Source organism: Numida meleagris, chromosome 10 (genome assembly GCF_002078875.1).
Source record: "Numida meleagris isolate 19003 breed g44 Domestic line chromosome 10, NumMel1.0, whole genome shotgun sequence".
Taxonomy (NCBI): Eukaryota; Metazoa; Chordata; class Aves; order Galliformes; family Numididae; genus Numida; species Numida meleagris.
In genome coordinates this window covers 99,358-126,474 of record NC_034418.1, presented here as the reverse complement: position 1 = coordinate 126,474, position 27,117 = coordinate 99,358, and the positions used below count along the sequence as shown (strand labels likewise).

General features: G+C 38.5%; 1 protein-coding gene and 1 long non-coding RNA gene across 5 annotated transcripts in view; one reads left to right on the top strand and one right to left on the bottom strand.

The window, feature by feature from the left end:
* Window positions 1-27,117, bottom strand: part of SMPD3 (sphingomyelin phosphodiesterase 3) — a 112,416-nt gene that overhangs the window by 84,702 nt on the left and 597 nt on the right. Inside the window, exon 1 of one of the 3 annotated variants that reach the window (XM_021408977.1) lies at window positions 12,737-12,802. The exons of 1 other annotated variant lie outside the window; for it this stretch is intronic. The gene's annotated coding sequence lies outside the window, so the exon portion shown is untranslated. Of the gene's footprint in view, window positions 1-12,052; window positions 12,197-12,736; window positions 12,803-27,117 lie in introns of those variants that run through there. One more of the 3 variants, XM_021408983.1, reaches the window with a different exon arrangement.
* LOC110404572 overlaps window positions 12,854-27,117 on the top strand; it is a 108,783-nt gene continuing 94,519 nt past the window's right edge. The window contains exon 1 of one of the 2 annotated variants that reach the window (XR_002442322.1): window positions 12,854-12,983. This is a non-coding gene — a long non-coding RNA (uncharacterized LOC110404572). The remainder of the gene's footprint in view (window positions 12,984-27,117) is intronic. The other variant, XR_002442321.1, reaches the window with a different exon arrangement.

The window sequence follows — 27,117 nt, the reverse complement described above, 5'->3', positions numbered from 1 at the left end:
GTCAGTTTGTACTTGTCTCTTGCACTGATGCATAACAGCATTTCAGAAATTAGGATTGTTCTGCACCCTGCCAGCATTCTGCTTTATTCATTCTGCCAGTGAGAACAGATACTAGGCTTGCTGGGATTTTTTTCCTGTCAAGCAGTTGAACGGGGGAAGGCAACAAGCTTCAAGACAGCTCAAGGATGTTTTATGGACAGCACGCCTATCAACTGCAAGTTCATGACTGTTCCCTGAATCATATTCCTCTACACTGCACAACGACAGTACCTCATGAGAAGAAATCAACATCTTTCCTGAACAAGTTACACACAATAGATATTAGAAGCACTACTGGAACCGTAACCTGAAGATAAGATCTAAAAATCAGTGATGTATCCATCGAGTTATCCAATAGATGAAGACTGTTTTTTTTTTCCTAGCATGAACAAGTCTGCAGAAGGTCATGTTCTAGTAGTGCTGCTAAGCAATGCAGAAGAGAAGCATGTAAAAAAAGATGCTCAGAAAATTTGTTTTGCTGTCAGAAGTCAATTATTGTATTCTTTATGGATTGGTAAATATTAGCTATGGATATTAGAAGTTTTTCATGACAATGTTTAACTATTTCTGGTCTCACCTCATTGAGAGAGCATCATTTTTTCTTTACTTTTACAGTGACTTACATATGGAATATTTTTAGCAAGTAAAGCATTTTAAGGATTTCCTTTATTTTCAGTTTCTTCCTCTGTTCCAACCCTTTAGAGTGAAGCCTGGCAAAACCTTATTGACTTGCCTTAATCTGACTGAGATGTGCTCACATCCACAAGTACCGCTCATAATGCATGCACAGAGAGGTGAACTTCTCCCAATTTTCAGCTTTCAAGAGCACGGCTTTCCCCCCCATTGTTAGTTGCTAGTTATAATGGGTTTATATAGATGGGCTGCATTAGTGTTTTGTTCCTGGTAAGTTGTGATGGTAGGCAGCTCAGCATTTTCTCCTTTTTCCCTGTAACCCCTCTTCAGTACAAGTTGTTCTTGTCTTTTTCAGTTATGCTGCTTCCTGCCATTTCCTCCTGAAATGGAGTTTGGAAAGGGCAAGAACAGCACAGAACCAGAAATCAAGCAGATCTACTGCTATTCCTCACAACTTGCAAGTCACTTCCCAGGAGCAGAATACAAACAACAAACCGTGCAAACAGCTTTAAAGGAGCTGCTGTGCTATTACTGAGCCATAGCGTAAGCTACATACATTACAATTCACTGCATAGATGAAATTATTCCGTATCATTGTTTGTGGGGTTAAGGAGATAACGAGCACTCGCTGTTCTGGCTGAGGATCATTTTGTAGAAAATAGCAACGGAAAGGATTTTCCTCATTAACGAGCCATGACAGGGGGAAGAATGAAACTTAAGACAGCTAATTTTTCCAGGATGATAGTGTTCTTCAATTTTAGATCATTTCAGTTCTATATTAATTAGAGAAAGATGGAAGCTTTTCAATCAATCTGTTCCCCCTCTCATTACATATGTCATTGTAAAAGTTACCTTACTTTAATAAAACATGAATCTCTGCGCTTCTTATTATGAGATCACAGACTTGGAGTGATGGATGACCCCGTATAAAGGCGCATTTCCACAGCACGTTGTAGTTCCACTGAGTCATCAGCTGGCACGTGAAAGCAGAACTCCAGAGTCTTTGCTAGATGACAACTTTTTGTTTGTTTGTTTTAAACTAGCTCGTTAAAGTAGCTTCTGAGTAATGACAGATACAGAGCTACTGACATTTTATTTGAGCATAGTCAGGTATTACTGAATACTTCTGCACAAACAGACAGTGCTTTAATAGTCTTCAGCATCACATTAGTATCAGTGGCATGGCATTGCACTGCTAATGTAACAGCTTCTCTGTAACTTAAATGCACGCATGCAAGATGCTTTACAGAGTATTTTCTGCTCATTCTATCCAAGATAAAACAAGTTTTATCTGTCCTGCAGCTTGGGCATGTTTTTAACACCACATTTATATTAGTTAAAAAATAAGAAGCATTTGAAGATCTAAGCATTTATTATTTTCAGGGTTTATGCAAAGTGAGTTGAAGATGGAATTGTTTCACCTTGTCAATAATTATCAGACAAAACATAGAGCAATACATATTAACTTCATAAAAAGTTCTTAACGTTATGTTAGCTTAAAATAGAGGTAGATCTTCTGCCATCTCTGGACATTATTCCACAATTCTATGATTATTCATGTAACAAGTTTAGAAACCACTTGTGGAGAACAGGTTCTAATAAATGAATAGCTCATATGGTCGTTTACTTTTTGCAAAAGCAAACACGCTTTGCTGAGAGGTACCTGAGCCCCACGTAGGGCTTTTGGACTTGAGCTACAGAAATCCAAAATAAGGCTTTCAATGTAGACCATACAAACAGAACGCACGTTCATTATTTGTAACCATCATTCCTCACATTTTTGGGATTCGTAACATAATAGGTATAAGACTTCAAGGATTCAAAAGCCATTGATTTATTTAGTATTTGGCACTTCCTATCACAGTTCAACTCAGCAGAACAGAAGTAACTGTTTGGAAACCATAATTTTTCATATTATTTATATCAGAAATCATGTCTCCTAGAGCTTTTAAGTAAAATTGCAACGCTGTCATTCTCTAGAAATTTTGTTTCTTCGTATTTTCTTTTGGTTCTGATTTACTTAATTATTGCCTTTACCACAAGCATTAGAATTAACAATCTAACACCTCAACACCCACCTGGCATCAAAGCAGAAGGGGTAAATGCAGCCATTCAGTAACAAAACGCTCCACCTTTAAAATTAAACACTAAATGATCTGCTTGATAAAACAACCAGGTCTTGCTCATCCCACAGCTCTTGGATTGCAATAAGTCACTTAGCTGTGCTACACATTAGTCACTGCAAGCTCTTACAAGCGATTCGTTTTGGGATAAGACCTATTCAAAGAAAATCTGTTCTATGTTTAAGCATACTTGGCACACAAGCACTGCTCTGATCTCCATAAGGCAGATATTTTTACTTAGATTTATGAAGCTGAAATGAACTGCACACTGAATTGCTTATGTCTTTCCACTGCTCATAAAGGCTGTGCAGATGATTTGCTCAAACTCTGAGTAGACAACGTGTTTGTACTGGAGGTGCATAAAGCTAGGTTCAACAACACCATCAGCACTCAAAGTGCAACCTCTGTGTTTTCCCTGGCCTTTAAATCTACTTTGAACTACTCTATTCCGAAGCTTTTGACAGAATATCTGTTCCTTTGTCCTTGTCCTCTTGAAGATACTAGCAGAAAATGTCATTGTACTAATTAATCCATGTCAGTTTTAGAATTTTAACTGTAATTATACTGTAGAAAAACACTAAAGTTTTAAAGATCAGTTTTCTCTTTGTAGCAAGAACTAGCAGTCAAGAACATTCAAAGTTAGCACAGGGACAGCACAGGGTCTCAGACAACTCACACTTGAAAATAAAGCTACACAATGCATATGCTTTCTAATTATACTCTATAAACTGGTGAATTTTCCAGATATTTCTCCAGCATTTCTAAAGTCAGCAGAGAACAAGCTTTCATACAAAGCAAGCTCGATGAGATGCCACCATGGAAGTGAGGAAAGGTACAATATGTCTTACAGAAACATACTCATCTGGTGCATGAAAATAGCTGAATTTTCTGGTTTTTAAACAGGACGCTGAAGACATTAAAACCAGTAAGGTCAATTTTAATGCTATTTTAAATATATTATATTTAAATGTCCACCAGTGAAAAGTGAAACATACAGTGGTGACTATCACTGTCCAGGAACCAAAGAATGTGAGATGTTGGTTATGTTTGAGACAAAGCCTGAATAACCAAAACAAACCAACAGAAAAGCACGACACTAACAATTCTTTTACAGACTGTGTGTTATACACAGGTTCTCATTAGCTGGTTATTTGTGATTAGTGCTTAGAAAGCAAAAGGCAGATTTAGATCCAGTGTGATTTTGCGATCTCATTTATTTAGAACTTCACATAAAGAAGTCATCAAGACTTCTTATAAAGAACCAGACTTCTTATAAAGAGGTTGCATATGACAAAACAGATACCCTCACACTTAAGTAAATCAGGACTACCTGCTCATCCATTCAGCTGTCTCCAGTTTCAGACTTGCATTAAACCTGGAATTTAGAATCTCTTTAGTTTTAAAGCACCGAAGAATTCTATTGTTTAGCTAGTAACTAGGTACTATTTGCTACCAAACACTAGCAAAATAAGTGCTAACCAATGTAAGTCATGTCAGAATCTGCTGTATCTTCAGCTGGAAATATTTTCAGTTTCCAATAGAGCCTAACTACCTCAGGAAAAAAAAAAGAAAATCCAAGTACAACATTTAGTAAAATGCAGACATCACAACAGTACTTTCCAACAACAAATGAAAGTATCCTGCAGAAAGCAAGTCGTGGTTTTCATTTGAGTCCCTCAGCCTCTTCTGTTGCAAGAAGTCCCATGGAATCCAGAGTGACAATTTACAAGTTTATTCCCAGTGAAAACTGTAACTGTAAGAAATCTAGTATGCAAAATGCATAATATACAGGGATGCCCACGAAGTAAAACTTCTTGTTGTCAATATCTTCAAGAATCACAGAAAACAACCCTGCTGTATTTTGCTGTAAGTTGCTCAGGCAACATCACTGGAGCATACAGACAACACACTGGAATGATGTTTCCATTTGGAAAACAGATTGGATTCTTAACTCTACCTGTGTTCTGATGGAACACAACAGGCTCTTTTTAAATTCAGTAATCAAAACAAATATCTCCTTTCATGTCTTGAATCAGTAAAGATACAGGGATTCACGTGGTATTTTCTAAAGTAATACAGTACAAGACTAATGTTCATAGCTTCACGAGAAACACTCATACACAAAACACTGCTTCTTCCGATTGTGAATTTCTTTTGAGATTCATTATTGCCCTTCTGTCTGAAAAGAGACTCTAGGGAGGTGACAGGTTCCTCGGTTAGCATTGTTGTATCTGACAGAATGCATAAAAGCCAAACCACTTTCTCTCCAGCTTTCAGCCTGAGCCGATCAAACACAGCAATTCTCAGCCTCTTCTAATTTTGAATTCCAGATTTTGAAGTTTACAGAATAATTGTAGCTTTCAAGCACAGAATCACTTCATCACATAACCCACACCACCATAGATAAACGTGAATGCTGCTCTAGATACCATTAACAAGAAAAAAACTTTTATTTCACAGTGTAGGCACATCAGCCTGATTAAAAATGTGTATTTTTAATGTTAATGCACATTTCATTAGGAAGGAACAATCCTTGAAGGCACCTTGCACTTCCCTTCCAATCAATAATAATTTACAACTAGAAACCTTCTCTTCTTCTCTCTCACCCCCCCTTTTCCAGTAGCCTTTTCTTTTCAGTAGTACTTCAGTATCATTCTGATCAGGATTGCATTTCCTCATTCACTAAGCAGCACGTGATTTCCATACTGCACATGTAGGTGAGTTTGCACTACATGGAAACCATTACTGGTTTAGACTTGAGTCTACTCATACTCGACAGAGGCTAACTAAGCAGGCTACCTACTTTTTTTTTTTTTTTTAAACTGTCCTCTTTTTTTTTAGCAAGAAAATATCCTGAATACCAATGGGAAAAAACAATTCCATACACAGGAATACTCTTAGGAAAATGAACAGAGCTCTCACACAAATACTTTGTGTATGAAAGAATATGTAGAAGTCAATATAGTAATAAGACAGACATAAAACCTACTCTAAAATCTCATTCACTATTAAAGTGAGCTGATATTATAGGTCTCTTCCTGAATGCCTGGGCTCTGCTCCTAGAAGGGAGCTTATCAAATCTTTCATTTTATTTTCTGGACAACAGCACGGAGCGATGGGAAAGTACATGCAAGAAGCTAATTTTGAGCATCATGATAAGCACTATTCAATCACTGTAAAGGCTCTATAGATACCACAACAAATGAGAATTTCAAAAAGATGGATTTTAAAGGAAAGGTGACCTCAAGGGATGTTTGCAGGCAGCTTCTAACCACAGGGGAGAGTAAAACAAAAGAGGCTTGTTAGAAAACTTGACAAATAAGCACCTAAGACACTTGACTGCTTATTTATGGTTCAGAATAAAAAATAACACCAAGAGAGACAATAGATATGGCAGAAGAGACCACAACTAAGCAGCCTGTTTTGAAAGTATGTGGGCAGGTCCTGCTTTAACTGTATTTGAGATGCGTTGAGAAACCATGCAGGGTGGCTAAATCAATAATCAAGCTAATGACCTTAGTGACAGAGTTCTGCACTGGTATTAACTGCACAAAATTGGATTCAAGATTCATAGAGAAGGAGATTTCTTTCAGAGTGAGGGAGAACTGGAAGTCTGGCATTTGGAAAGCTTTTTTTTTGGAAGGCAAGGGAGGTCTGTTCCTGGTTCTCCGGTTCAGTCAAAATACCATGGCAAAATATTATCAGCAACATTTAACTTTCCCATAAAATTCAATACTTAAGAAAAAAATATCCTTTTTCTCTTCTCCCCCAATCAAGAGCGACATCTCAGGCTCCATCTCTTTACCCCGGGCTCCTCGGGTTTCATAAAAGTTTAGGAGCCACCTAAAAAATAAAGATCTGTAAAGGTCAAGATATGCAAAGCGCCAGAAAGGTACTTCATCATATACTGGGACAGAAGGAAAGACAGAGTTGAACAGGCAGTTTAATCTGGCCCAAGTCTGCAAATAAAAAGCAGGCACCTGAGCTGGCAGCAGTTCAAGCTAATGCAGCCATATGGCGTAGCTCAGCCCCGCGCGGACACAGCAGGACACAGCAGGACACCATACGGCAGAGTTTCAGTGCCACAGCACTGGAGGAAGGTGACAACGTGTCTCTCCACAAGCTGTACTTTACCACATCCACCGCTAGCTCAGCAATTCTGTACTGCAGACCATTGCTCTACATTATGCACCAACAACCAACCACGTTCAACAGTAACTGCAGACATCTGTTTCCCTTTTCCAGGCCCCCACTGCAAACATTTCTGACATCAGCATGGTCTCCATAGCACCTAGAACACTTAAGGGATTTTTTTCCAGTTTTAAAGCAAACCAGAGCAGAAAACTGGACAGATTGAAATGCAACATGACATTTAATAATTTAATAAACTACTCCAAACAGCAAGGAGTAACTAAACTCTGCGCAAGCCCATTTTTCATACGTTCACAGAAAGCTTAACTCAGCCAGTGTGAACCTGTGCAACCTCCAGCAAGGATCGCCTTGCACTCTCTCTTGTTTCAGGATTTTTCAGCTTATCCCTTGTACTGACAATAGTGCTTCAAGCAGCCCTGCACGGGCAGCTAAACCAAGGAACTGATCCTGCTAAAATCTACGTGGAGCAACACTGACTTGCATCATCCTAAAACTGAGTACGACCTGCATGCCCAAAATACTATTTTGTGTCAGGGCACATCACTACAGCCGACAACTTTAAAAAGGTTGTGTGAATATTTAGAGATAGGGTACAAAAAACTGCAGAAAGTACTGAAGAGGAGACTGGCTATTACTTGGCATTCGGCAGGTTGCTAGTTTTACTCTGAAGAAATCAAATGTTGTTTCTGCATTAGATATCAAAAAAGGGGAATTGATCTAAAGAAGTAGAGCACAATGTGTTTTGTAACTTGCCCTCAGAAACAGCTAGTTTGAAAAAGTAAAAATACCATATATTTCAGTAACATATTTTATAAATACAGTTGTTGAATTATGTGATTAATTCTCACTTGTAAAACTGAAATAGTTGTGAATAGTATGGGAATAGTATTTTGGACTGGAAAGCATGCTGTAAGGCTGTTCTGTTTGGATAAGAGACCCTCAGCAAAAGGAAAGCAGACTTGTCAAACACCCAAGAAGCCAGGGCCTCCACACAAGGCCAAACTGCCTCACTCTGTGGGTAGGTTGGGATACAAGAGGCAGCATCAGGATGCCCCCCTCTGTCCTCCTTCCACACTAATCTCAACCCAAGGACGAACAGGTGTCCAGAAATAATGACTGAGTGCTGAGTAAGCAAGAGTTCAAAGTTAATTAATTAGCAATATACATGCTTAGCTAGCAACAATTTATGTTCAGCCAGTATCTGTATGTTTAGTTGAGCGCTGGGAAGATTGTGAACCTGAAGTACTCAGCCAATAAGGAACCAGGGGAGGAAAAGGTAAGCATTGGGTAATAGGGCATAAAAGATGGAACACTGCCTTCTGCAGGCACTCCTGTTTGCAGGACGCCCGCCACTGCAATTGCAAATAAAATCTGCTTTGATCAGAGATACCGTCCTGATCAATTATTTGGATATTTCCAACAACTGTTCACATTGTACAGGATCCTTTCCTCTGTCAAAAATACTTACTCCACATATCTGAAGTTTGAGATGTGATTTCAGAAGAGAAGGTGCCATTTTTGCCTCTATTTCTGTCATTTTTCTTAGATCTCACTCTTTGCTGTACCAAAAGCAGTATTTCCTTCCTTCTCAGGTTCATTCTATCTTCTTTGGCCACCAGTCCTCTTTGACTGTGTTTTATTCTTCAGAATAAAAATACTACAAATGTAATTTATATGGTCTCTGCCCCCTATTGATAGTTATCATCCCTCCGCTCCTTCTAATCATATTAGTTTACTGTGGCACATTCAGTACAATTTTACAGTGAAGAAATCTGAAAGCACGCAGGAGTTTCTCTAGAAATGAGTCTTGTAAGATCCCCTAATAATCAGTCTCACAAATTTCTGCTCACGCAACAGGAGGATGTTTTGGAAAGGCGCACAAAATTAGTTTCCAGTATCTTAAATCTCAGAAGACAGTTACATTGGTTCTGTAACGATGCTAGTAAATATTTGAGATTTCTAAAGCATAAATAGATCATTTGATTTTCAAAACTGAAAGCACATCAAATACTAAAGCAGAACAGTGCTATGCAGTATTTCAAGCTATACAGATTGTACACATCCACATTTGTGACAAGTTCCAGTCTGTAGCTTGGAAGAACAAGTGACAGCACAGTAATTTTTAATACATCTTGGGAACATTTTCAGAGTAGCCACTTCCAGAAAATGGCCTTTTGATAGATATCAACCTGGTGTATCTTTCCACACACGTGTGCACATACGTATATATATATTTGCCTCATTTAAAATTCTTGACATGATGCACTGGGTGTGTACCCTTCATTACTAGGCCACTACTTACCTTCATGCCTATAATTAGAGACTAATAATGCCGTAATAAGCTCACAATATCAGTGAGGTGCAAGCTGAATCAGATTCACTATATTAGCCTCAGCAAATTAAATTCATTTGCAGAAAGACATTCAAGGAATAGACTACAGATGTAAAATACAGCTAAATCATCCCCCCTCCTAAAAGCGCGACAAAGGAAGCTGCATCTCATCAAAAGCACATCAAGAATTCTTTGTCCAAAATGAATGAGGCTTGTGACTGGTATGAATTTCTCTGGTCTTATGTGATAGACATTTCACAATTTTGTATATTTTTAGTCTTTGCGAAGAAAGGAGGAATGATTTATGAAATATTACCCTTCCCCACCTAATGTATTTACCACCATGACATCTTTGTGCATGCCATAGGAAATAAAGTGCAATCACCTGATAACATGTCTGGGAAAATTGCTTTCACTCATCTACAGAGTATGTTCAGGCTAGGCACTGCAAGCTAGCCTCTGACCACATAAAATTTATTTAACCACTCAGTACCGAACAGACATAGTCATTTTTAAGGGACCAAAGACAAGTTCAAAACATTGTGTTAACAGACAACTAAATAATTTTCAAGTTAAAGGAATTATTCAGAGGTGGAAAATCATCTAATGTGCATGAATCTGCAGCAGTAAGTCAAATGACTAGCCAGAAAGACCTCATAGTTCAATACTATGACCCCGTGATGACTCTGCTAGTAAAAATGTTGGCCAAATGAAAGTTTTTCCCATTATAAAACATTACTTTTGTTGGTGATGCAGCTATGTTTTATATAGGGCTCAGCACTGCTAGATCAAACAGTCTAAATCAAATTCAGCAGGAACTGCATCATTGATTACAGAGAAGGGCAATCAAAGATAAAATGTTTAGCCAGAAGGCAGTACAGCTCTAGAAACAGTGGTTATATCATAAAACTCACAATATTAATGCTTACGTAAATTTTAATTAAAGCATTTAATTCCTGTACAATCCCAATCACACAAGACTTTTCACACTCTTCTAAGTAGCAGTCTTCCTTTCACAAAAGGCCATGGTTTAGACAAACACATAGACAGAATGGAGGTAGCAAAACAATAAATATTCCCTCGATGTTAAGTTTGGTCTGAACTTCGAAAATTGTTCGCCTGCACATAGCAAGCAGGAAAACGCTGTCCTATTTTGTGCAGGGCATCAGTTTGGGGCTACTGAAATGAATGGAGACTTTGTCTTTGCTCTGCGTTTTCTTTTATACTTGTTATGACTGCCCTCACTACCTTCTAAGAATGTCATGCATAGCTACAGGGAGTAGATTTTCAACAGATCAGCTTGCTTAGGCACAAAATCGATCTGGACAGATCTTTACTAGAACTCAGCACAATCAACACCAACCTCTTTTGAAAAATCTGTCTCCAATTATTAGATGCCAAATACTCAAAAACCTGGCTCCGTGCTCTTGAAAATCTGATTTTGGAAGCCCAAAAGTAATACTGCAGCCACTGAATGTTTTGGGGACTCCTGACTGTATTCCTGTCAGGGGAGGAGCAAAGCAAGAGGCAACCTGTAACAGACTGAATAAACCTTTAAATGACAAAGCTTACTTCTGCTATATTTACTGCCACTGTCCATAGTACAGTTTAGGTTTTAGCCTGTTTTATTTGCATATTATTCTTTCTCTTTGTCAGTTTGTCATCGATGTTAGTCTGGCACATTGCTAATGACAGTAGATCCAGAGCCAGAACAGAGCTCACAACTGGCCTGAAAGAAAACCATCAATACCTCCCATACTCCAGTAATTGAACCAGGTTGAATCTATGTAAGTGAGTTGAGTTTAAAAGACACTGGCAGAAAATACAATAGTAAAATATATTCATCCAACTGATAATTTACATGATGTCTTGCTAAAGAGAACAGAGCCATTTGTTACTTAACTGCATTAGAATGGTATATAATCCCCAAGTTACTTCCTAAAACAAATAATTATGCAAAATGAGATTAAATTATATATTTTGAAGCATTCATACCTTTTACATTTCCTGTCAAACCTGGAATACCAAGGCTTTGCCTTCAGCAAAACTTTGCCCCAAAGGCATCAATAAATGTTTTGTTGTTGTTAGAGTTTCCTTCCTTGTTTCTGTTATACTGAGGATATTTGAATATAGTAGCACAGCAGGAGCTCCCACCTTTGTGTTCAAATGTAGAACTGAAGTGAGAGTTTTGGCCAATTCATACAGCTACTAAATTAAGAAGCTTTCATGAGTTCCCTGAGCCACCATGCAGCGAAAGTAGAAGCATCAGACTTATCTGCACGTTGTGATCAGAGCTATAAGGAGAAGTTTCCAACCACCTGTTAAAGAAACTCTTGCCTTTACAAGACATGCTTAACATCTAACGTATTAGTGTTTCACTTTTTACTGCAACCACCTGCCCCAAAAATTTAAACACGCTGTTTTCTTAAAATAATCTTCTTTTCCCTCCAGTTAAAATACAGACTTTTAAAGAGAGAATGTTAATTCTAGCCTATCTAAACATAGGTGATTCTTATGAGACAACAAAAACATTGGTGACTTAATGTAAAACCCTTCTAATACCCTAGCATATAATTAAGTAATTCATTAGCAAGTAACTTCAAGTGGGTGTAATTTAACGTTCCCTTCCTGCACCCTGAGCAAACACAACACAGAATACTTAATCCATTTGATCCCGAGGCCCTAAAATCCACTGTCTTGGCAAAATCTCATACAGAAACTCACACGGAGGAGCTCCAACCCACCCCAACCCTCAAGAATCATAAAGGCTTACTTGTAGGCTCACCACCTACAGAGAAGGAATGGTAGACTGTGCTTAGTTAATTTTTCAGCAAGTTCCACAGCAAGAAATTGCCCCATAAGACTAACTTATCCCCTGCCTAACCTCCTGTTCTGCAAGGTGGGCTGCTCGCTCAGGAGATGTGCTGCAAGCAGGCACACCTGACCCCAGTCTGCCCTCTCTTTTCCACCTGGAGCAAAAGCAGCAAGCAGGTGGCACTGATCCCAGCTCTGTAGAGGGCAGAGAGCTGCACGTGGAAAAAAACAAAGCCATAGCGTATTACAGAATCTCTCACTTGAAACAGCGCTCAGTTATTTAGTAAGGGTACAAAAATATATTTATATTTTTAATTATTTAGTAAATCTACTGCCATTGAAATGCTCTTCCTCCATACTGCCTAGCATGGTTAATTCCACAGGTGATGCTGGAGAAACAGAACTAAGAGACCCTCACAGAGAGAAACCTGTGCTCTGTCAGGCAGGGTGGCTCAGGAGCCCAGCAGCAGCAGCCACGCTGTCCCAGCCCCAGTTCTCCTCACACCTCTGACTCTCCCTCAGCTACCACTATTGCTGCACTCATTCAGGCTTTTGTTCTCCTCTACTTTTTCTGTAAGACAAGCTTGACAAAGTCAGGAAAGAAATGAGAAAATGAAGTTTCAGTTACTTCTTAAGGGCTCACCTCTCCCGAGGAAAAGATGGTCGTGATACTCGCGAGCTCTGGGGAAACTCCCCTGACCTTCCCGCCCTCTGAGGGGCGCGATAACGAGGAGCCCGCTTTCCCGCCACTCGTGCTCTGATTGGCTGTTCGGCCGCAGAGCCGCAGGCGCGAATGGAAAGAGCCAATCAGGGACGGCGGGAGCTCTGTGAGGAGAGCACGAGATGGCGGCCGGGGCGTCGTGAGGCGGTGCGGCTCCTCTCTCTGAGAAGTAAGTGAGTTTGTTATTACTACACTGTTTCTTTCTGGTGAAGTCGTTTTGGTTTAGTGGAGTGTTCTGGCGAGAGCGGGTAGGTTTGTCCTGGTGGCGCGGGTGAGGTACTGCAGGTCCTAGATGTCTCCTCAGTGGCAGGGCTGGCTGTGAGGGCTGGGCCTCCTCACTTCTACTATCTGCCTCTGGTGAAGAGCTAAATATCGCTTAGCGTTCTTGAGCTGAAATATGAACTGTATATTACTCTTTTTAATGTTCTATTTATTTGGAGGTATTTAACGTTGGCTTCTGAAGTAAAATGTCAGTGCCCTCTTGAGGAATACCTTATTTTACCTCATGTATATCTTTCTAGTGCTACGTAGCCAGACTCTTAAGATCTATCCAGTTTTTAAACTTGGAAAGAAGGGCATCAGTCTTGGTGTTTTAACCGATTGTGATGAATAAGTCCTGTCACTGTAAATGCGGAGCTGACCTGGCTGGCTGTTAGCACGCTCTTTCTGGTCCTCTAGCATGCAAGTGACTGAGGTATCGAGTGAGGGTGATGAGCGCGAGCCTGGCAGAATGCGGCTGTGTGAAGGGAATACTGCCTGGGAGAGGCAGAAACCTGCTCTGGTGTACAGATGAGCTGCCCGTGTTACCTGATTGTCCTTCTGGCATTTTCCTTACGTGTGTCTCCTGGCCATCCTAAGGTGGCTTTCTTATCCTCTCACTTCTGATTCACGTTAATGCTACTTTCCTGCAGAACGGGAATCCAATAAGGGGCAAAAAAAAAAAAAACCTAACAACAAAACTTGAGGTAGAGTGAAGAAGAGGAATGAAATGAAAATGTATTTTAACTTTGGATATATCTATAGATAGAAAGTGAGGGCTGTTCTTGTTGTTGCTGTTGGGGTGTGGTTTGGAGGGGGGAGGTGGGGGAGAGGTCAATAATGACCTCATTATTGACCTGCTTGTTCCCACTGTGAAAGAGGCTTCCCATTGATATTCTAGTTCTCAGGGAGTATGTTTTCATGTAAAACTTGTACTACCTGCCTCTCTAAAGTGGTTTTAGTAGTAGATTTATGTAGTCCTACTGATGATGACTTTTGCTGTGTATTTTTTCCTCTGAACTGTCAGCATATTAATTAGCTTTATCAGTTGCATTGGCTTATTTTTATCATTCAGATGTTGATTTTTATGCTCGTTAGTAGTTTTAAATCTGTTTTCTGTGTCTAAAAGTCTGGGCTGGGTAACTTGGTAATTATGTTGGCTTTCTGCCTTAATGTGTGATCTATAATGTTTTGGAGCCATCACATACTGTTATTTAATTAGGTTGCCTAGCCTGCATATTAAAAAAATCTTTCTGCATCTTGGAAAGTAATTTAATTTTCTGAATACCAAAAAGATAATCTTATTCTGTAATAAATTTGATGGGATTTTGAATATTCTATTTGTCCATGGCATAGCTGTTGCTCTTCTGCAATCGTGGTTAAAATCTCAGCAAAACTTGAAGAATTTGGTAAGAGCTATCTTAAAAAGTGGATTCTTCTGTAACTGCATGGCTTAAACACCCTTAATATTAGGCAGTACAAATCTGTTCAATGAAAACAGCATATACTGAAGCTGTATCTGTAGTAGTGCAATTTTAAATTGATAAGCACCTTTGCAGGGTTCAGAAGAAAGATTTGGTTTTTTTCCTCTTGTTATCAATAATTGGCAGCGATAATGGGCTGGAAAAGTACTTAGTAAAAAGTGAATGGGCTAATCAGTAGAAATGATTTTTCCTATTTTCTTAGATGCCCATTCTAGGTACCGCTATGCATCTCTATTTTCTTGAGAACTGTCACTTCTTATGAAGATATCAAGTGCTAATAAATTTTATATTTCTTTTCCTAAGACCTCAGGATGCCTCCCTTTGTTTTGTAAAGCTGTAAAATTCCCAAACTTGTTCTCCCCACAACTGCACATTGAAGCTGCTCTATTTCCAAGGATATTTATGGGCGGGTATTCTTAAGTGTTTTTTTCTGGTAAGTGTAAGGAGAAGTGAATTTTACTAAAAGTGCTTAAAGCCTGTAGAGAATGCAAACACTAGGCGAGTCTCAAGATGCAAGCATTACGTGTACCTGGAATTTACTGAGAGCTGACTTACAGCTGTGAGAAACACTAGGTTTGTTCAAACTATTTTCTTCTTAGTAGAGAGATTTTAAATCTGGCTTCTTCACACTTCTTAGCATCTGACATGGTTATTTCTATTGAATAATGAGCTATCTCTTTGCAAATTGATTCTAGATAAATTTATCTATTCAGTGCTTATGTTGACTGAGCATTTCAGTACTTGCTTTTCAAATCACTTATGTTTTTGAACTGTTTGCTGCTGTTTTTCAGGTAGTGCTTGACCTTTCAATCACTCCTTTGTCTGTTTGCTTCTGTGCTGATGCTGAACTGCCAAGCTTGGGGCCTTATTCACTGCCTGTAGTTCAGCACATCACCCACAATTCTGCAGAGCTGCTGAAATCACATGATTCCTCTCACTTCACTTACATGTTTGGCAGTAGTTCCTTTATGGGTATAGCTGTTTTTCCTCCCTACTACTGAATGTTCTAGCTCTGGCAACGTCAGTTCCTTCACCAGCCATCTGTCTCCCTGGCTCAGCTCCGTTTCTCAGAGTAGATGCAAGGCCTACTGAGTACAGCATCAGCTGTTAATTCTTTATTCAAAAGGTTTTAAAACAGCAGCTGCTGCGCACATCCTGTATTTCAATTTTCTTTTCAGTGGTTATCGCTTATGGTTGCTTGCTTCGGTCTCCACCTTTCTCCAGGTTCTTTTGCAGCTTGCTTGTCTATAGCATCAGTTCTCTTCCTGAAGTCCTTACATTAATTTTCTTCACTCTGACAACATAGACTGACTCTGAGTTCTGTCTGGAATGTGCATGTCAGAATGCAAGTACAGTCTAGTCCGCTTCTGTTTGTTGTTTTCCAGTAGCTGCATTCTTTAAAAATGGTGAAAGAAGCATCTAAATACTTTGGATAGATATTATACAAGTCAGGTTATAGCTCCTGAAAACAAAAGATTAACGTCATAGTTACTGCCAAGAATTTGGAGAAAAACTTTTCTGCAGCAGTATCTGTAACGTATAGGACAGGTTGTCTTGTAGCTCAGAGACTGGCATATTGCTAAGCAATCTAGCAGACTGTTATTTAATAAAAAGTCTTACTTGCTTGTAAGCTACTCAGGTTTGAATACAAACCTGCCTTACGAAACCCCAAGCATATAGTATCCCTACTTACTGTAGTAGCAGTTACTTTTATTTATGTACACAATACCTATTTCATAACCTGTCAAGAGCTAAAGTTCATCTAGGTGGTGTCTAGAGCACTGTAAACCACCATTTGGCATGAGTGCAATTTTCAAAGGTAGAAATGAACTGAACAGTAATTTCGGTGAAGATAGAGGCTTATTGGATTTTTTTTAAGGCATGTTGATAAGCCTTTCTTAGACTCTCCATTCCTTTCCTGGACAAATTCAAATATTGTTTATTGCTAATGCCAATTAGTCAGCCAAGCGTCTGTAGCTGGCAGCTGTCCTCATGAAGGAGGCCTCAGGAGATTAAAACTCCTGGGAAGCTGATTTGCATATTAGATGTTACTGTTCGTCATCTTCTAAGGGTCTTTCATACATGTTAGTTGTTTCTCTAATGAAAAAGGAAAACTAAGTGTGCTTACAAGACTAACTAATAATCAGTAAGCTGGATTTTATTTCTCCCTGTACTCATGACCTCTAGGGTAAATGCAGACCTGTCATGTAATACCTCTGCTGAGGGAATGTCTGTATAAGGGAAGTTTGCTTCCAAACTAAACCATTGTAGCTAAAACAGCTCTCTTCCTATTGTGGTGTTACACTAATAGAGGTATGCTCACAATAGATTAGTCAGTTCCGGATCAGGGAGCTAAAGCTGTTGTACATTATTGCTAATGGGACTCGTGCTGGTTGAATAATTCCAGTGGTGTAGAGAAGCTTGTAGCCTTACTAAAGGCTGCGTGGTTTTGTCTTTCTGGCATTGACCAGGGTGGTCTTGTGCTGTCTTGGAGAAAGTGACAAATAATTAAAGAGGACAACAGCATGGAAGACAGTAAGGGTGTAAATTAATTTCTTGTCTGTCACCTCTCAGGTAAGTTAACTTCTTGCCCCTGAGGTATGACTTTCATATTCGAGGTGGCACAGTGATGGCTCTTCAGGCTGTAAAAGCTGGATTCAGAGTGCCATTAAATGAGGATCTCAAGTGTGGACATGACAGTATGTTCATGTATGACTACGAGAGACAGAGGAAGTTAAGATGCCCAGTAGTAGACTGCACTTGTGAGTTGGTAGCAAATAAACTTTTTCTCTCAAGTGAAGCTGCAGATATCTCATTCTAAAAAGAGCAAGTAGTCAAAGTGAAGAAAGCTGCAGACAGAAGCTGGTGAACTGCAGATTATTCTTCTTTCTTACTGGACTGTGCTCTGTAGCCTAGATTCAAACTGAGTGTTGTCTTATTGGTATTAAGATATATTGTTAAATGAAGACCATGCCTGTGTTCATCTGCCGAGCTGGAAACCAGTAAACTTGCTACAGAAGAACAAAACTATTCAACACAATATGAGTGGAAAGGTATTTTAAGATCAGACAAAATTGACTTGCATGCTAGACTATAGAGATGTTAGTGTTAGCTGCTATTTAGTACTGCATAAACTAAAAGGAATCTTGATGACTATCCTCTGGAGGAAAAAAAAAGATGATAAAACTTCAAAATTCTGGGCTTGTAGTAATCTCTTACCAAAAAAATGCCTGCCAACAAACCAGTCAACTTGAATCAATGTAGATAAATTAATAAAAATATGAAGAAATAAGAACTTAACTTTTTGACTTAAATTAAAATCTTTCCATCGTGGAAAACACAAACTCTAGCTTTGTAGTGTTTTTTTAATCTAAGTTTAATTAGAATACAATATAAAAACTATCCAAATAAATTACTTCTAGTTGCCATGACATGAAGTACTCTTTTGCAGTGTCCTATAATAATAGGCTCTAAAGAATGTTGTTTCTATTAATCTTTTTCACACTCAAGCAAGGCAGGCTGTTCCATTTACTTAAAATGGGCTCAATAAGAAGTTAGGTCAAGTCACTTTTCACATCTTGATCAAACAAATTATGTGATGGAACTTCTGTGTGGCACAGACATGAAGACTCTGGTGAGATCTGAATGCAGAGATCTGGAGCTGGGCCCCACAGCATTTTCAGAAGTAGCTCTTCAGAGGCAGATTATGGAATCAGAACTGTAATCTCTGTTTGACAGAGTTAATATGCAGTCTTTTCAGGGATGAAGCTGTCTACTGGTTCTTCCATCTGTCAGGATTTTCCTAACTTTTCTTGGAAGGAAATGCATGGATTTTCAAATGGGGCTGCGTAGGAGAGAGCTCCCTTTGTGGCTATATTATGGATCCCCTTTAAAGAGTTGTAGGTATTCAGGAGCTGCTAGCAGACCACCACTGGAAAGATGGAATGAATGTAATGGAAACAGTTATTTACAGTAAAGAGAAATGAAAAAAAATAAAAAACCACAAACAACTCAACCTGTATTTTCACCTTTTTCGTGTGACTCTTAAAACTGGCTTGTGTGAGAGAAAATAATGCTTTTCACTATTTTCCCTACTAGATCTTCAGGAAAATAATAGGCCTGAGGGGAAGCCTAGATTTTTCTGATCATCTGTGATAGATTTCAGCTTTGTGTTGTGTTAGATCCTTCTGTACAAAGTGCTTTGAAATTCTGATCTCTCATCTGTATGGCAAAGCAGTGCTGATTTCACAGAAGTAACTGACTGTGCTGAGAAGTCAGGAACTAAATAGAATTTCAGAGACTGGAAGAAAAACAGCAATGTTTAAGGGCACACTTGCTATTTTAATGTATCTTCATTTCACTTAATTTTTTTCACTGAGACGGAATTTCTTACCATCCTCAGTAGCAGCAAGAGACAGTTCTGCTTACAAACATGGCAAGGCTGGAGTAGTCTGCATAGAAAGCTATAATTCCTCAATTGGTAGCTGCTAATTCTTTAGAAATAATAGATCTGTTCCTTGGTTATACTCAACTGTCTTTACATCCGGTATGTGCTTAATAAAGTAAGAAGGCGGTTGCACTAGTTGCTGAGGAAATGGGTCGGGCATCTTGGTATTAGCTGGTTTTTGGTCACTCTGCAGGATTTTGTGGATTTCTAGCTCACTTTCCATCACAGTTTTATGAATACTTGAGTGAGTGATTGCAGTAAAGTGACCACTTATCAGCTCTTTGGACAAAGGGGAGATTAAAGCAAGTTATTGCCTTTAAAAGTGAAAACTGCCCTTGAATCCCAGTGTGGACGGTAATGAACAAAGTAAAAGTTTCTGTCAGCACAGGATTTAGTTATCTCTCTGTCATACTTTTTTAAGAGTTGAGTTTCTAGGTAAACTCATTGAATAGAATCAGTTACAATGTTTGGAAGCAGTTCTGTGACTGAAAAGCTGTGGTCTGTTTTCTTTAAAAGCATTAGAAAAAAAGTTAAATAAAAAATTGGTTCAGATATGTAACCCTTGAATAGTTCCATCATGGGAACAGTTTCATGTGACTTAATCTCATTTTTCCAGATCTGAAGAATTAGAGTAAGATTACCTAGATTGCTCTGAATGCATGACCAAAACAAATGTTAACAACTATTAGTGTATAAAAGCTCTCCGAGTTGAAACTTGTGTTTATAGACGGTAGATTATTTTGATGTGAAGCACATGATCTATTTAGTTTAATAGTAATTAGTACAAAACAAGTAGTGAAGTGATGATCAATGTGAACTGATTGCAGGCCTACTATCAAACAGTTTGTGTAGGAAAGTCAACAAAAGACCTGTAGAAACAATCAGAAAAATCTTATTCACAAATCATTCATGTGAACGTTAGGATGGGACAGGGAAGAACCCTGTCTGCTGTTATCTTCAGCTTCAGTTTGCATTGTAGATATAGGAATGTACATATTGTGTTATGCAGATACAGGATGGCATAGGAAACTCAAGAATCTGTGTTGATAAAGAACAATTGCTAAGGTATGGAAGTTGAGTAGCTAGAAATGGTTACACGAAGACTGGTTTAAACATTGCAAATGTTTGTCGTATCAAACAAAAAATCTTTGCTTTTCACGTGTCCAAATATACTTTAGACTTTGGACTTTGATGTAATACTTGGTTAATACATGGTTTACTGTATTAAATGCATGTTATTACTTGTCCTTAGGATATTTGTACTACGTAAATGTGGAAAAATGCGTATGTCTGTCCTAGTTACTTTAGGCATACTCATACTGAGAGTTTTATTGCTTCATTTCTACTGTGACACTGAATCCTGGTGACTGGCTCTAACAATAGTACTGGACAATGGTTGTGAATGGTAGTGCCCAAGCCACAGTTCACATGTGTATCGATGAGGTGTTGTATTTGCTGCATTTTGCCATTGGAATTTTATTAATGGCTAGTGAGGTGAAAGACTGATTCTGATCAGTCGGAACAAAAATGGCTTCCTATGGTGAAGCAGTATACTCCTTTCAAAGAGGTGGAAGACAACAGGCTGTTCATCTTTCAGTTTTAGGAGAATGTATATACAAGTGCTTTCCAGAAGGTACACTCTAAAGATCATGAAATGATCTTGGCCTCCATTAGTGTTTTGTTTCAGTCTATAGAAATGGCTGAAGTGAGAAGTTCAGACAATGAACAAAATGTAGATTTCAAACACAGGTCAAATGTCAATTAATTTAGGAACTTCAGTAGTGACTAGAGTTCTGATGTAGGGTGCTAAACGTTTACGCTGTCGCTGGTTCAAAGATGAAAATATATTGACACCAACCGCTAGCTGTTCTCCACTGTTAGATTACAATGAATTTTTTGTGCCTCTAAAATTGGAACTGTGCATGTTGTGGTGCTCTGGTAATTGCATCTTGATCAGAAATCTATTTTACTGTTAGCTTGGGGTTGCTGGATCCAGGTGAAATTAGCATCAAAGGAATAGGTAAACTTCTTTGTAAAATAGAAAATAACAGCAGTAAAGATCTTAACCACTCTTTCTTGGAAGTCTCCTTGGCAAATAAATTTAATGAATCATATTTCGCTTTTTAGATGAGCTACCAAAGTCTATCTTAAAAATCTTTGTTTAAAAAAAAAAAAGGCAGTTTTATGTCTTGATAAAAAAGAGGTCATATGATTAATGATTATCTGGGTCAGAAAGTGGACAAAATATTGTTCTAATTAAAGGAATTATTATTACAATATACAGATCAACAATAATGTACATTCCCTATAAATGAGTTTATGGTAAGAAGGAAATAGGAGCAGGGGTCCAGGAACACAGTAGGATTCATGGCTCTCACTTTGCCACTCTTTTATTTGAAGACAATGTAAGGCTCTGTTGTGCTTAACCCCTGGGCCAGCTGAGGGCTTGTGCTGCTGGCTGGAGTGGAAGAAATCTAGTAATAAAGAGTGACTAGTTAGTTTTGAAGTGCCTTGCTCTGTGTAACATAGCAAGTTAGTGGTGTGGTTGAAAATGTACCTGGACGTTGAGTTTGTTGCCTGCTCAGTGAACCATGCTGTCTCTCCAGAATGACAGCACTGGCCATTCTAGTCTGTGGTCAGACAGATAATAACTGAAGTGGTAGGGAAGACTTGCATAATTCATGGATTCGATTGTTATTGGAAAGGCTAAGGATTAATTGTCTTGTTATTGCAACATGATAATGCTGAGTTAATTGAAAATATGAGAGGGTAAAAATGATTGAATTTTTGTTAGTTATTCAAGTTATTTTGATGCAGGGTGTATATGAGTACCATTCTTAAAATCACCTCGCTAGGGTGAAGTACAAAGTAAGGCACATGACCTAACAGGCTGGTTAGAACTCTGCTGCTCTCAAGTGTTGTGTTTTTTTTGTTGTTTTTTCCTATTATTTTTTAATGTTGCTCTACTCCATCTTGAATAGTCTTTCATTTTCTGCCCTGGATGTAATGTGCTTCTATGATTCAATCAAGAAAGATTTTGGATTCCTTCACAGATGTGTGTGTTGGAGTTCAGTGTTGGAGAGTGAGACACTGATGTCTCTGCATAGCATAAGCAGTGGTGGCATAGCGAGAAGCCTTAGTCCATCTTCATTCTGGACCGCACAGGATCTTTAGTCCTTGTAATTTTAAGTCCATGTTTACGCTGTGTTCTGGTTTGGTATGTCTCCTTATCTTGAGTCCTACATTCCTATTTGTCCCTTGCATCTTTTCTTGTTCTTAATTTTGTCCTTAATTTCTGACCCTCTCAAGCATCATCTAGGCACCAAGCGGCTTTCCCCTTCCTTCCTACACAGACTTTATTTCTCCTCGAGCGCTTGATTTTATCTCCTACTCCTCCGTGATGCTTTCTTTTCTTTGAAGAAGCATTAAGGTAGGCCCTTTTTCTATCAGCAGCTGAAAACCAAAGAATCAAGTAAAAGTTGGTTCTAAAATGCAAAGTCTGGAAGCAAACCTCACCTTAAGGAGTATGAAGAAAACATAAGCATGCTTCTAATAAAATATTAGCAGTAAGATATTCCTTTTCCCAAGCATAGAGGAAATCAAATGTTTAGAAATAATTGAGAAACAGATGGAACCCTGCAATGCTCTCTCTTCTCCCTGAGTCAGTTTATAAATACACTCAAAGCTTGTATAGTTTCAAGTGACAGATACGGCTTGTCACTTTGGAGGTTATTTTTGCTATTGTTAAGAACAAAATAGATTGTGCTTGAGTTACAGTAGTTGACAGATGTCAAGTACCACAGAAAAAAATACTTGTCTTACATTTATCTCAGTTTTCATATTTAAGGAGCTGCGTATGATTAAACTATGTAATGATATAACAATAATAGAATATTTTTCAAATGGATGTGTTCTAGTAAACAAAGGAATGATGGGGTTTGGGGTCGATGTCATTGTATAGTAATGAACTGTTTTAAAAAAAAAACTGTTTGAGAAAAAGTTTGACAGTGCTCAGCTACTCAGAACAATGTCTAGGATGTGTTCTCTGAAGCTTACACTGAATTTGTTCATAGTTCATCTTATGGTATTGTGGCATTTTTCCTATGAGACAGTGAGATAGGTGTAAGCCTTGATGTTCTTCATATTTAAATAGGAATCTCCTGGCTCATGTTGTCTAACTAACCCATTCTCACTGATAATGTATTCCTGGACACCCTTTTAGTTCTAGGACATTCCTCAACATTCCAAATAACTTTTAGTTACTTGGAGTATATGCATTTTGAATGATCTCAAAACTGAACAGAGGTTTAAGACAAACCTTGTTCTAATTTTGTCATAGAACATTTTCATAGGTCATATGCCACTTTATGAAGTGCAGGTTTCAGTAGATCCTATGGGAATGTCAACAAAAAGTAGCAGGAATAGTTTCCCAAATTTTTAGACTGCCAAGTTAACATTTGCCTGCTCTGTATTTGGGTTGCTATAATTTATAGGCAGAAAATGGGCTGAAGCTGAACTTCTCACGGGTAGAATATATATAATAAGAATTGCAATTCTTACAAATAGATGCTAGTCCAGACACATTATCTATGCTATCTGTAGAACAGCTAGTGAGCAAAGAGGAAAACCTATGAAGTTCTGTTTAACCTGAAGCCAGTAGGCCTGCAGCCAGAGTGAATAATCATCATACAGACAGGAACAGCAGGCACGCTGCCCAGGCATCCGTTCCCATTGAGGAGACTGGGGTCAGCTCACACACAAGTGCTTTCTTTGAGTTCTTTAAATATACTTGCTAAGCCTTAGGCTTGTAGCACAGTAATCAAGAATGTGAAATTTCTCAGTCTCCCTCACCTTCACTTCTATATGATCTTCTATAATCATGAAGTTAGTTACTCCTGCTTTGACTTAAGAGGATGTTTGCTGGTCACTTTATTGAGGTCTGACAGCATTCTGAATGCTATTACAGTAAAAGCCGAGTGACCCTGGCAGTACTTGCATGACTAAGTCAGGAATTGCTGAAATTTGGTGACTTCCCAATGGATAAATACAAGCTTATGTGCAGACTTTGCCCTCTGTGCTGTCTTTGTTTTCCTACCCCCACCTCAAATACTAAAAGCTAAATTCAGTAGAACTTAAAATGTTGTACTTGGTGCAATTCACCATGGATACCATTCCCAAACCAGAAGTATCATTGCACAAATTCTTGTCAGCATTATATTGTCAGCTCAGATTATAGACTGTTCCTCTACAAAAACTTCACGTTCAACTGTGATCTAATGTTTGTTTTCCCAGATTTTTACAGTGGGTTTCAACTATAGTACATAATAGTACATGATTATAACAATCATGCTTGTAAAGCAGCCATGATTTTCTTCTGTTTATTTCTGAATGTTGTGGAGAACTTACTACAAATACTCAGAATCCATAGGTAAATCTTCAAGTTAGGAGGCATACTTTCAAAAATTACTGATACCGTGACTCGCTATTTGCAGGTGACTTGCTTCAAGCTCCCAGGCCCTTTCTTATAAGAGAAAGCAGTTTGGTAACTGTTCCTTGCCCTGTGCATTCAAATATCTTTTGAAGATTGGAGTTGAGAACGTCATACTGACAATTTAAGAACATTCATGGGGATATGTATAATCTAGTTATACTTAATGGCAAGCATTGCTAGAATGCAAGCAGGAAACTGGCACTATACAGTACATAATTTTTTTTAACCTCATTCTGGAGTTATATGAAGTTAATGCACCATCTGAGCCACAATCCAGGGAACAAAAGAGCATGTTATTTTTTTTTTTATGGTAACACAAAATACTTTGGCGCTCTTTTGTAAAGGTATGTGTCTCTTTGCTCCCTCATGCAGTTAGCAGTAAAGAAACACTAGTTTGCTTTCCATTGATACATGCTGATTTTTAACTTAAACAATTTTATACCAAATTTGATTATAGAGATTTTGATCTTAAACACAAAACTTACAACACTGTTGTACAGTGTGATAGTAGCTATCACTTGTGCACAAGTCTTTTTGAAAAATGGACTTTTACTGAAGTGTAATAGAAATCTTTCCATGACTTCAGCAGTCTACTACAGAAGATAAAATAAACATTTCCATGAAGAGCTTGCAGCTTGAGATTTTCTGCACTGTGCTTAATGTGTGATAACTGGACAGGAAAAGTCGATGGACTCTAAATCAGAAAAATATTTTATTGCCTGAGCTGGCATGTAAGCAAATAACATGTTCTACTTGTGATATGCTTTAGCATAATCAGCGTTGGGGTAATAGAAGTGTCCTTTTTAAAATATTTTAAGAGTAGGTCATTGGCTTAATGAAGCTAGGATAGCTTGCTTTTAATAAGCACAAAGAAGCTTTGTCTTTGTCCTAACTGACCAGGTAAAAATATCCATGTGGCAACAAGCAGAGTTGCAGTTTATGAATTATGGCAATAGAGGGGTGTGGTCAGGGCATGCTGTTCAGCCCTTCTGGTATTTCAGTAGCTCCTCAAGGGTTGTTTCAGGCAGCAGCAACTGAAATGTCTAGAGTGCAATTCTGGTGTTAAGCCTCTTTCATTCCTACCCCAAAAGAAAATCTATTTTAAGGTTTAACAGTGTCCTTTAATTTCAAAGCTAACTGCTACTTTGAGGTATGCAGGCTGGGTTAGGTTGTGTATGCTATGGTTAGCACTGCTAAACAGAGCTAGATCTGTAAAGGTCAAAATGGTTGACTTGTCACTCCACAGTAATTGTTCATGGTAGAAAAAAAAATCAATAACATAACTTAAGTCACACATATAGCTGGTCATGTGCTCTGAGGCTTCTGTGGTACTGAGACTAAAAGCCAGAGGTGGGGAGGAGCCATGTCAGCAAATCATTTTAATTCGAGGGGGGTAGGTAAGCCTGCCTTGCATACAATCGTAAGCACAGATTGATTTTTAATTTTTCAGTAGTATGCTACTGTAATGGCTAACTTGATTCTTAAAAGGCTACTTTTGAGAACCTGGTGTTCTGCCCTGCATGTTCAGGGTTCTTACTGTAGAGAGTTTTTTTGGATATGCAAGGACTGTGAGATGACGCCCAATCTGTTCAACTCTTCTTATTATAGTAAAGCACAGAAACTGTTAAACTACAGCCAAGGTAACACAAAACAAATGCATTCTCCTCTACTGGAAACAAGTTGTATACCCATATCTTAAAATGATGAATTAAACAAAACAATAAAAAAACCAATGAAAAATGAGAAGTGTTAAGTTTCTGTCTACACTGGAGAATCTTTAATAACACGGCAACTAATGTGAGTCTCATCAACTTGCTTTTAAACGCCCACCTTACTGACCCCAGCAATTGCCTGATGGCATTCTTCTGGTTTAATACATGATACGGTAATGTGGGGAGTGAGGGCTGCCTAAACCACATTCTTTCTTGATACAGTGTATTATTACCTTACTCTTTACATTTTGGTTTTCTAAAGGAAGCTTTAAAAAAAAAAAAAAAACTCTTAGTTTAGTTCTCTGGTTTCCTGTTGAAATCGGCACAGAACCTATTCAAGTTCCTGGTCTACCTGCATGCATTCTCCTCGGTTAAACTTGCTTCTTACATTCTACACCCAAGAAAAGTGCTGAGTTTCCCTTTTGCTAACCTCCCCCTTCCCATGCCACTCTGAAATTAAGTAAATCTATATTACCAAAACAAAAGAAAATACAGCTACATCCTGCTCTGAGGTAAAATATGCAGTCTTACGATAGTTAAGGAATACTCACCAATGCATTGACAACAGAAGCTACTCCACATGCACACAGTTGAGAACACTTGCTGCTTGACTGTGCACATCTAAATGTTCTCGCTCCATTCCCTACCTCATCACTCAGCACTAAGCGGAAGCCTGAAGCACCATGCATAGCAGCACCATGCTTGGCTGCGAAGGACTTCATTTAGGATGTAACTTATTTTTTGGTCATACATAGTGGAATTTTTTCCTCCCTTTTTTGACACTTCTTTACAGGACCACTATATATGCTGGTCTGCCTCTGACCTTCTGCTGCGTGCCCCAGCTCCTTGGTGTGGCTAATAATCCACATAGAAATATGCAGACAATTATTGCTGTGCAAAATCCATACAAG